Source organism: Sturnira hondurensis, unplaced genomic scaffold (assembly GCF_014824575.4).
Source record: "Sturnira hondurensis isolate 20B ecotype Veracruz unplaced genomic scaffold, ASM1482457v3 Scaffold0024822, whole genome shotgun sequence".
Taxonomy (NCBI): Eukaryota; Metazoa; Chordata; class Mammalia; order Chiroptera; family Phyllostomidae; genus Sturnira; species Sturnira hondurensis.
The window spans coordinates 7,198,671-7,210,162 of NW_028097453.1; the positions used below are offsets into that span (position 1 = coordinate 7,198,671).

At 47.0% G+C, this 11,492-nt stretch overlaps 1 long non-coding RNA gene across 1 annotated transcript; it reads left to right on the top strand.

The window, feature by feature from the left end:
- The first annotated feature begins 100 nt into the window (after positions 1–100).
- Positions 101–5,420, top strand: LOC118981964 (uncharacterized). The gene is made up of 2 exons (XR_005065444.1): positions 101–643; positions 5,001–5,420. It is a non-coding gene; the product is annotated as an uncharacterized LOC118981964 (long non-coding RNA).
- The last annotated feature ends 6,072 nt before the right edge of the window (positions 5,421–11,492 follow it).

Below are 11,492 nucleotides of genomic sequence, written 5' to 3' on the forward strand. Positions count from 1 at the left end.
GAAGTGAACAGCAGGGGAGTGGCACCCTGGGCCCTGCAGTGCTGCTGGCCGAGGGGGGGGCGGGGGGCGGGGGGCGGAGGGGAATGCGGTCGGTGCTCTGCGCACTGGCGGCGGTCTCCGCATTGGGGGCCTGCCGCAGAGCTGTCTCTTGGTGCGGGAAGACACTGCGGTGGAAAGGCCTTTTGTTTTTTTTGTTTTTTGTTTAGAAAGGAGAAGTTTGGGGTGGGTTCACTTTGGGTTGACTTGTTTTTAAAATAGATTTTCTTTTTCTTGTTCCTTTTTTTTTTTAAACTGCCGGAATCCTGCCGGGGGCGGATTAAAGAACTTGACCGCTCACGAGGAATTCAGGTTCCTTAAGATCTTGGCATTTTATCCTTAAGACCATAAGGGCTGATTGTTTCCAGATCCTGACCTGGTGACATTCCTCCCTCCGATGTTGGCCCTGTCCCAGGCATCTTTTCAAGAAAAGTAATGAAGTTAAGAGATCGAAAACAAATCGCATGAATTAACAATAAGACACGTTTTAAAAACACACACAGAGAAACAAACCCCTGTGCTGCTGAATTGGGAACGTGCTGGACTTTCTGCTTCTCTCTCCCTTACCTTCAGGATTCGGTTCCCTGGATCCTACCACACAGACGCGGTGGCCACTGTAAGCGCGACTGCCGTGGGCGCAGCGGTGCGCTCGGCCGGGGGCGGGGCGGGGGGGGGCGGTTAGGGAAGGAAGACATTGGCTGCAAGAGAGGAGCTCCACCTCCAGCCTATCAAGAGTCTATAACGTCCTCCACACATTCCTGTCTAATTATGGAACTACATACCCAGGCCCCTCGTGGGAAAATCAAGGGAGGACCACATGGAGACTAAATGCCCGGAAGCTGTGCTCTGTCGCACGGAGCTGGCAAATGAAGTTCTAGAATCCTCTAAAACGCATCTGTAGAGCTAGGAGGTCGAACTTACTCGCCACACCCACTTGGCCTCTCCCGTTTCAAGTGCACACGAGTTAGAACATTGGAGTGAGGGATTTAGTTTACATTTAACAAAGTGTATCCACTTTTCTGCCGTAGTTCCCGTTCCCCGGAGATCCTTAATTAACCACAGGGAGAAGATGGGGTGGGTTCATTTAGGGCGCGGAACTGATGAGAAGCATATCTTAGACGTGAGCACCTACCTCCCCGAAGTTCCTGTCACCGTTGACTGCTTACCTGGGTTCATTATGCTGTGATCCCTGCGTTTTCCCTCCTAACTGCCGCTCCTTGAAGGTTTGCAGCCTGGCAGCATTCTAGAGAAACTGCCCTCCCCCCCCCCTTAAAATAAAACTAAAACTAAAAAAGAATTGGACATCCTTGGCAAACCCAGCAACCTCCTCTAGTGTTCAACTTGAAAAGCTGATACACTAGCCGGTGGCGTTTCCCACTGTCCATGTGCACTCGAGATAGGGACTGTTTGTCTTGCTTCCAGCACAGTCCCCTGTCCATTTCCAGCTTCATCTGAAGATACCAAACCTGTCCCTTCCCTGTTGTCTCCAATCTGGGACAATTAGTTGCGTCAACAACGATATATTTCCCCCTTACTCCATGCTAGTCGTGCCTGGGGTAGATGCATGATAACACTGGACGGTAAGATTTCGTGGAGGAGCTATGAGCCATGCATTGCCCTCTGGAAGCTGACATTCCACTTGGCATCACACAATCACTACGTAGTGTTTTAAGCGCTGTGACAAAGGCACACGCAGAGGCTTGTGCTCCCAGAAAGTGATGCTCTGTCCATTAATTCTCTCGTCCCAATGACAGCAGGAGGGGCACAGGAGTGGCCAGAGCAGGGGCCCAGGGGTGAGCAAATGCACATCTTACACAGGGGACTTAGTGTAACTTTTGGTTGTGAAGGGGTGGTATCTGGGAAGGAAGGAAGGTGGCTCTGAGGGTGGGTGTTCCGTGTGGTTCTTATTTGCTTGGTTTCTGCGATGAGAGCTCCTTGGGGGTGTTTAAAAGCCTGTGGGAAAGGTCTGGGAGAGCAGCAGAGGGTGAAGACAGAAGAGAAAGAAAGGATAAGAGAGCAGGCATTCAACAAATACTTGCTGAACTAACTAATTCCTGCTACACATCAGAGTCGAAGATGTTGAGATTGGAGTTAACAAGCTGCACATTCCCAGCTGAGACCAGACAGAAATGAATTCCTTTCTTCCTCCTCATGCACCCTCCCGCCCTTCATGTCCTCGGGGAAGGTAATGGAAAAACATTCAAGAGGAAGCAGGAATGCCTCCCCCGAGGTGGGAGGATGGAGCCTTTTCCAACAGGTTCCGAAGGCACACGGCAACCTCAGTGAAGTCTGAAGTTGGGACCCTCTGGGTTTGGGTTGTATTTTATTTTCAAATCACGCAAACATTTTACCCTTTTCTTCATTTCAAGGTAAAACAGATAACAATTCTCATCCTCACCTTTTCAAAGGGTCATTGATAGTTGAAAAAATAATAACAATAAAGTCAATTTTATATACTTAGATATATTCCAGGATTTAAAAAATATGTTTTATTAATATTGCTATATGTCATGGAGTATTGCTTTAATGATTATAGTATTATACTTTTAATGTTTGGAAGAATAATCTCCTGTAACTAAGCTCTTATTTCCTTTTTCTCATCTACTTCCTCACATTTGCATTCAAAAACTATTCTAATGTAAAATTTGTTTTACTAAAGATGAATATATGAAACTACAAACAAAATACTTTGAGGGACAAAGGAAAACAGAAGGAGAACTGACTCGGGCAGATTTGCCTACATTGTTTAAGCTTGCAAGTACAAGTGGGACATCTGTTGTTTTTCTTACCTTAGCAAGCATCCCTATCCCATTTTTGGTAACAATGTCTCTGGGGAAACAACCTCCTTCGCACCACAGTGTCTTCCCATCACAGTGTCTTTGTGACTTAGGGAGGAGCAGAGCCTGTCTCTATCTCCATTTCAGTGGTGGGCACGGAATCAACACCTGTCAATGAAACTATTCCATTGCTATACAAAGGATAAGCTACTAGAAGAAGCAGAGATGAGAAAAAGTGTGTGTGTATGTGTGTGTGAGAGAGAGAGAGAATGTATGCACAAGCAAAGGCGTATGATACTGTTTGATCATGCCTGAAGCCCAACACCACCAGACTTTTAGTTGCTTGAGCCATAAACATTCCCTCTGGGCTGAAGCTGTTTTGAATTCTATCTCTTGCTTCCCAAAGCGTTCCGTGCAGCTGGCACAGGGTGTTGCCGTGCAGCTCCCTAACTGCGCAGTTCCTAAGGTAAGGGAGGGTGAGAAGGAGAGGGGTCTCAGACCCCAGCATTTCCAGAGTGGCGTTTTAGAAATCTTGATTGGTGAATGTCAGGATTTCAGAAGGTTTGGGCTACTTGTAGTTTCCATAAATGTTCTCAGGAAAGAGACCTGCGGATGTTGAAACAAGCCTATGTAGGAGAGAGGGGGAAGAAATGACTGCCCTGCCCTGAGGTATTCCTTCTGAATTCAGATGGTCGAGTCAGGTATACTGGGCCATGCCAGGTTGGAAAAATTCTCTGCCCTCTGCAGAGTGACAGCAAAGGCTCATGGGTGGAAAACGGATACTGGAAAGACCAGGGTCGCATCGAACTTCTCCTGCTGCGCCTTCCCTGCCGGAGGGAGGGAAGAATTAACCCCGTTTTAAGTAGAGTGGCCACATAATTTATCATCCAACATGGGACAGTTTTGAGGGGCTGGGGGCGTTATTAATAATTACACCGGATGGATGGCTCTAAAACCGGTCACCCTAATTGAAAGAGCTATTCCCCAGGATACAGCTTTCCCTCGAGAGGCCAGTCCATTAGTCCTCCTCACCCCCAGGTAATTGTTTCTCAGGTCCCAGGCAGAGGTCCAGACGGCCGCCCTCCAAGGCAGAAAGCCCCTGGCCAGGCTGCCAGGCTTCTAGAGCGTAAATGAACTTCACACATTTGAACTGCACTAGCAGGTGGATGAGCACAGAAGGTCAGTCCCCAGAGGGCAACCCTTCCCCATTCCCAGTGCAGTTGTGGTCATGCTGGAAAATAGTCAGTAAGAATCGTCATGTGAGTTAAAGTGGAAATAGCTAGACTGGCCGAAGAACTCAATTCCCCAAAGAGCAGGTAATTCTGGTTATTTCTGATCAGCAGAATTGAACACATCCCATGGGACAGTCTCCCTGCTTATCACCCACCCTTTCCTAGTTTCCCTCCGCAGTCTTCACACCGCCTCTGTGGGGAGCGGTCCCATTGTAGTTTAGTTCTCGCTGTCAGAAAGGGGGAGGGAACATCATTTCACATCCTGGCCCAGGAGCTAGACACAAAGTACGGCTCCTTCTCTTCGGAGTTTGGGTGAGTGCATTGTCACCTGTGTGTAGAATAATTGCATGCCTTTAAGTGGGGACATTTTTAGAATGACGTATGGAAGTGGGCAGACTGCAGTTCAAAGCTGTTCTTTATGTAAGGGCTCAGCATGGACTCCCCCTTCTTGGAACAACACCTAACTCAGCTTCTGAGGAACCCTCCCCGCCAACCTGGGTCTCGTCTGTAAGAGGCTGCCACCCTTCCCCCTCCAGCTCCAGGACGAGGTCTGCAACCCCGGCCTCCCCGAGTCAGCGCTGCCACGAGGATGCCCGGACCTGGGGTCTGTTCCGCGGTGGGCGCACTACACAGAAGCTGAGGCCAGAGAAGCTCGCTTTCTTGGTCGCACTTGTTCTTTGGAAAGACGACGTACATCTGAGGATGCGGTGGTGCAGGCTAAATGTGGAGTTGGAACAGAAAAGAGGAGCAGGGGGAGGAGGCGAGAAACAGAGAGGGTTATTCGAGGTGTTCACTTCAGCTGTGTCTGATCCACCCCTGTGCTTTTCAGTTATGTGAATAATTAAATCTCCCACCACCACAGTTCTGTTTCTCGATGTGTGTGCTTGACTGGGATTTCTGCCTATTTCAACACAAGTAGTTCCAGCAAAGCTGAGAGATTTGGTATGTTTTGCAGTGTTTCTCCTGGTGAAGACACTCGAGACAGATGGCGAGGAGGACAAGACAGAGACCCACCTGGACAACCCTGTCAGGGAAGAGCCCCTTTTCTGCATGGACTCCAACTGTTTCCGGTGCCAACGCTCTGATTCTGGCTGGTTATGATTGTGTGTGACAAACTGCACCCTCCGGGATGGAGATGACACTGAACACCTCCATCGGCGCGTGCCCAACCTTTGGGAGAACTCGGCCATGACTTTTACCCTTGTATTGGCTCTTTTGCTTTAAAAGCTTTTCAACCCTTAAACGTACTGGGTAGCTTGTTTCATTTATTAGTAAATAAGGCAGCGATTTTCACCCGGTGTGCCACAAGAACTTGTAAAACATGCAACAACTGACTATGTAGTCAGGGGCACTGACCTCCTTTCCCTTAGATTGTTAGATAAAATAATAACAATACACCGCACAACAATAGCCATCGGGTACAAGTGAATCAAAACTATATCTATTTTTTGTGAGATAAGCAAAAAATGTAACGTGTTCTTTGGTGTGTGGTAGAATTTTAGCAATTAGCTTATGTGTGCCACGAGATAAAAAAGGTTGAAAATCGCTGAGGTAAGGTCAAGCTTAGTTTTCTCAGTGTTTTGCTTTGTTTTCTGGTGGCATTTGGCTTCGTGCTTGAAGTCTCAGAGCGTGTATTCCCACATCAGAGACGTCCCTCCTCCACCGCCCAGAGGAAAAGAAAATCTAAGTCCAGTCCCATCCTCTTGGAAGCTCCTTGGCCACTTCCTCCGAGCAGGCTGCTTGCTCTCAAGTAGCCCCACCCCTCTGCTCCTCTTTGTTTTCTTCACATTGGAAACATTTTACCCTTTGTTTTCCTGTGTTTTGTTCCTTTGAGGCAACTAGGGTGGAACTTCCCCAGAGTGGGGTCTGTGTCTGTTTTATTCATAGTTTTGTCCCAAGAGTCTAGCACAGTACTCGGCTTTTATAGTGGGCATTCAAAAGATGGTTGTTGGATACATTTAATAAAGGAAACCTTTTAAGAGAGGAGCATCATGCTAACTTGTGGGCAACTTCCCTTGGATACACTTTTTAAAAAGTAAACTTTTTATTATAGTGTCCTGTTAACCAGAGAAAGGGTTCAGGCTGTGATAAACAAGAAGAAGCATTTCTTTGAGCAAAGGATTGCAATCCGAGAGACACAGATTCGGGTAGCAGCAACCCAAACTCTGGTCTGGGAAAGAACAAAGAAAGACAGAGTTCATAAAGGCAACCCCCCCCCCCCATACACACGCACAAGGGTATAATACTTTCGTGCAAACAAGGCTGCTGGCCAGGTTAACAGGCGTTGGTTAGTTCCAATATGCAAACAAGGGAAATGAGAACCACAAGGGAAGTCCATATGTGTCCACATGGCAGCTGCCCCGGGAACACTATGGCTCAGCCTCCTGAGCCGGGCGACAGGTCGGCAATTTAACAGCAGTTCTGAGAACTGAGACACAGATGGGCGGAGGCACCTTCCGTGACAGCCTCCCCGCTTTGCGTTACGTGGCTCTCTTAGCACCGCTTACTCCATTTTCTCTTTTTTCTATTAGCAATGTAAAAATAACTATTTCACTCAAGTATAGTGTATTCGGATATTGAATGTCATAATCCCTAGAGCAGAGTTGGGGAAGGGGGAGTGAGACTATTTCCCATCTGCTCAAAGGCAGCCCAGGGGCGCGAAGGAGAGTTTTCTCTGGGATTAGCTGGGGGTCAGCTCTGAAACCGTCTGCCTCCTGCAAACGGTGCCCCTAGCCTAGCACAAGACTTTGTGTCCTTGCTGGGTGTTGTAGAGCCTGGAACTTCTTTTCCCGTAAGGATGAGGGGAAGGGGAAATAATTTATGAATCATAGGGAAAACTACGTAATATAAGCCAAGGTATACATTTCACTCAACTCTGTACTCCAAAGCCTAGAAAAATATTTCGTTTCCTCAAAGGGGAAACCAAATATGAGGTGGATCGACTTCTCAAAGGAAGCTGTAGGCATGCGTCTACAGGACATCGCAGACATCACTCATTTGTAGGGTTGCCAGGAGTTGGAGCCAACAAGAGGTAACACACAAACTTTTGAATAAATCGGTATCTGACTAAGGCAGAAACTTCAGATGTCCTCTCTCTAAGATTAGAAGCAGGTAAGGATGCCCACTGCTCCTCCTGTGCCATCCCAGGAAGGGAAGACATCAAAGGTATAAACATTTAAAATGACAACACAAAGCTGTTATTTGCAGATAGATGATCAGCTACGTGAAACTTAGGATAAACCAGGAACCATCTATTTAATATTATTGTTTACATTCACAAATAGTCTTTAGTTCACAAATAAAATAAGCCTCTGAAAAGCTACATTTACCCCAGCTTGTTCGAAAGTAGCCCTCAGAGGCTGAATATAAATCCAGGAGGCCAGCAGGAAGAAAAAGAACATTCAGAGTGAGAGTGTGAAGGGGAGAACCAGGAAGTGCCATCCATCCATTCCTCCATCTATCCATCCTTTCCTCCATCCATCCCTTCCTCCATCCTTCCCTTCCTCTATCCATCATTCATTCATCGTTGGACACTTGTGCTGTTAGTGCCTGCTCTCTACTCTGCACGGCGCTTGGTGCTAGGGACACCTAAATGGGAGACGCAGATCCTGATCCCAGTCCAGCAGAAGAATGACAACCATGTGCAGAGGTAACATCGTGACTGAGTTTGCACAGCAAGCAGTCAGGGCACAGAAGAAACTGGGATTGTCAGAGAGTGCTTTCCCAGTGGCAGCGCCAGAGCTGAGTCTTGAAGAATTGGAACTGAGCGCGTCAGGTGAGAGCAAAGCCCCCAGATGCTGTAGGGGTGGGGGTGAGGTGGGGTGCTTGCTCCCAATGACAGTGACTGAGGAGAGAGGAGTAGGCGCAGGCCAAGGTCCTGAATGGCATTGTGAGCCCTGCTCACAAAGGAGTGCTGGGTAGTGAGCCACAAACTGGAAAAGGAAGGCTCTATACTGGCAGACAGGCTGAAAAGAAAATGACTCAGTCCTTACTCGTTGGATGAGGGAAGGGAGCTAAACCCCCCCTTTTTTTTTACTGTGCATACATTCAGCAGCATCAATTACCATTCCCATCGGCATGCTGGTTGCCCTGTAATTTACCACATCACAGCTGTTCTGTGGTGTTACCAAAATGTAACCCTATTCTGAATCAGATTGCGTTAGCATCAGGCAGAGGTGACTCATACCCCCACCTATTCACATTGTGGCTTCATCACTAGGTTTATCCTGCCAGTCAAACGGGAGGGTTCCCTACTACGGTTTCAACGAAGCAGAAAAGATAAATCCGCGTATTCAATCCATATTCACAGAACACGTTCAGTGCGAGGATAGAGTGGTGAGTTAAATGTGGTTCCTACTGTCAAGGAGCTGATGGGCGCCAGTCGGCCCTGGATCATACTCAGTACCATCGGAACCAACAGACATGGTACTACGTGCCTAGGCTGAAGGCCTGTGCTTCTGTGCATGGGCCCTTCATCATCGGACACTCCACACCCCTGCGAGGCGAGTTGCAGGTGGCAGCCCTGCTAGTGGCGTTGGAGCCCCAGCGGTAGGTACAGCCGCAGGGTCCGGGCCCTTGCCCCCTCACCTTAGCAGTGACAATGACAGCCTGGTGTGATAAGTGACACAGTGCAGACATGTCGCACTGGAAAAATATTCAGGGTGTTCCTGGCCCCTAACTCAGTCTCAGAAAACATTTCCTCAGACACCTGTTCAAGCGGAGCCTGGAAGGAGGAGGAGGAGCTACCCGGTGGCGGAGGAGGGGAAAGAGGTGATTTGGGGTTGAAGGAATCTTATGTCCCAAGGAAGCCCCGAACCTGGAAACGACCTGGGTGCTCATTGCCCACGGTGGGCTGAGAAGCCAACTTGAGGCCAGGGCGAGGGCGTGGGGGGAGGGTGGGGAGGAGCAGAAGTTGGCTCTCTTAGATCTTAATGTTTCAGTGCTAGAAGAAATCACACAGACAAGGCGGTGGGACTAAATTCCAGAGAATCCTGAGGGTAAATATCACAGCCTTTCGAGGCACGATGACCTTTCCCCTTCAAACCAACATCAGAATGTTTTTGGATTCATGGACTCATTTAGGTAAGTCTTCGAAAAGTATTTTTTATTAACTGCATGGAGTTATATACTTCACCGTCTTTGTCAAAAGAAATACATTTGCATTCCAATGTAAAACTACCCCATAAATCAGTTACTACTGATTGAAGTGCCTTGCTTTTACTCAACATGTGTTCATCGAGAACCTACTATAAATGTCAGGCCTCATATGACACCAGAGGACAAATATGTTTGTACTATGCATATTTCAGTAAATCCTAAATATCTTAGAAAGTCTAAAAGCATGGTTTTCATACTCTGGGCCTGCAAAATAAATGGCAGTTATTTTATTAGCAAAATAGGCTTATTAAGGAGCAGCAAAGCCTTCTAATTTGGGACAACAGCTACAGCAAAAGCCGTAGGCAAGTCCTTTGAAGGGAGGGACGTTGGTTTATGGAGGGAAGGAGGAAGTTGGAAGGGGTTGTTTTGGAAGTCCACTGGAGAGGAGTGGGAGGTCGAGCAGGTGGCAGTTTCTCATTGGCTGAGCTGCTGGGTGGTCGATTCCTTGTCAGAGGCAGAATGGTCATCTCTCTCCGTTGAGGACTGTGACTGATGATTCTTCCCGGTTGACCTTTTGTCTGTCACTGACGATTCTTCCTGTCGCTGACACGCAGGGGTACCGTACAAGAACCCCCCCTTTATGTCCTCCCAGATCCACTTTAGTAAGGTTTCCCTTCGTTAGTTTTTGTAATACTTGCAGAATATACAAGTATTCACCCCATCTGACAGATGAAGAAACTGGAGGAGTCAAGTGATTTACCCAAATTCACACATCTCGATGCAGCATGGTGTTGGAAACTGGACCTCAGGTCACACACAACCAGGCCATCGCTCTGTCCCGTAAACACCCTGCTCCCTTATAGATTCTGAACTGTGGGTGCAAAGAAGAGTCTCGCAAGCAGTTAAGCTGTAAGTCGGGGTTTTCCCTGGGAACTCCTTTACTGATTTAACATTCTCCCCCTCTCCAGCCTACTTTGTCCAATTTACAAAAACATCTTTACATTCATTATCTCACTTGAGCTTCAGGCGGCCCTAGGGCACAGGTGGCAAACACAAGGCCCTCGGGCTAAATCCGGCCCTCCACCTTGTTTTATCCCAGCACCTTGTATCTACCCAGAGGCAGCACCGAGCTCTCACTTAACTGTTAAGGAGTAGTTACATTTATACAGTCCTAAAATTACATTCGGCCCTTTGAATGAGGCTGATGTGGCCCCACGTGAAAGTGAGTGTGGCACCCCTGCCCTGTGGCATTGACTCTGTGGGTAATGATACCCACCCCCGTGCAGAGGGGGAAGCTGAGTGTGGGAGTCTCAGTGACCTGAGCTGGGTTACAAAGTCCCCGTCAGAAGGGCAGGGACAGCTGCCCCAGGCTTCAGCCCAGCGAGGCCTAAAACATCCCAGGAATTCATCAGAGATTCCACACCATTGAACTCAGGTCGCTGCCAACGCTGGCGGACACAAGTGATGGACGCGTGTGGGTTCTGTCCCCATTCGAGAAGGAAGTGTGCTTGGATAGAAACATAAAACACGCCTAGGGCTGGGATTTTCTGTGATATCCACCCAGATGCACGTTGCTTGGTGTAACGGAGTCCTGTCTCAATCCCAAGAAACGCTGAAGCTGGAGGCTGAATTCTGAGACCAAACAGTGTGTGACGCAGCACAGGGAATAAGAGATTTTTTTAAATATCACTTTTGATCCCTTTAATATCCCCCCATGAAGAAATCAGCTTGGAAATAAAAACTAAAGGAAGAACAAAAATTAGAAATGGAGTATATGTTTTATTGATATGAGAGCCAATAAATAAATAATAAAAAGTAAAGCTGAAAATAAATTCTTATTATAGATTATATTTCTTGCTCTTAAGAAATTTATCAATACTGGGGGGGTGCACTGGGCTAGGAATAAAAGACAGATAACTGTACTTGAACAACAATTAAATAAAGAAATTTTAAAAGATTAAAAAAAGAAATTTATCAATAAAGTATTTAGATAAAAAGTAAAAGTCAGTCTTTGCATAGCACTGGTGGTCTTACTACCCTTTCAGAAAAAAATTTTTTTTTCTAGGAAATGTTTTTGGGATAAGGCTGTGTCACAACATCCAAGGAAGTTATCTCTGTCCTTGGTGAGTGTAAGTGACTAATGCTTTCCAGTTGTGAGTTCTGGGAAGGCCGCAAAACAAAAGACAATTCCAAATAAGTAAATAAAACACTCTGACATAATTTATGCATATAATAAATATTTTATTTGAGCATAGAGACTTTATTTTTATTAATGGAAATAACTATCGATTCTTCCTACCACTCCATGGTAGAGAATATTAATTTAAAGCGACAGCAAATTAGCTGGAGG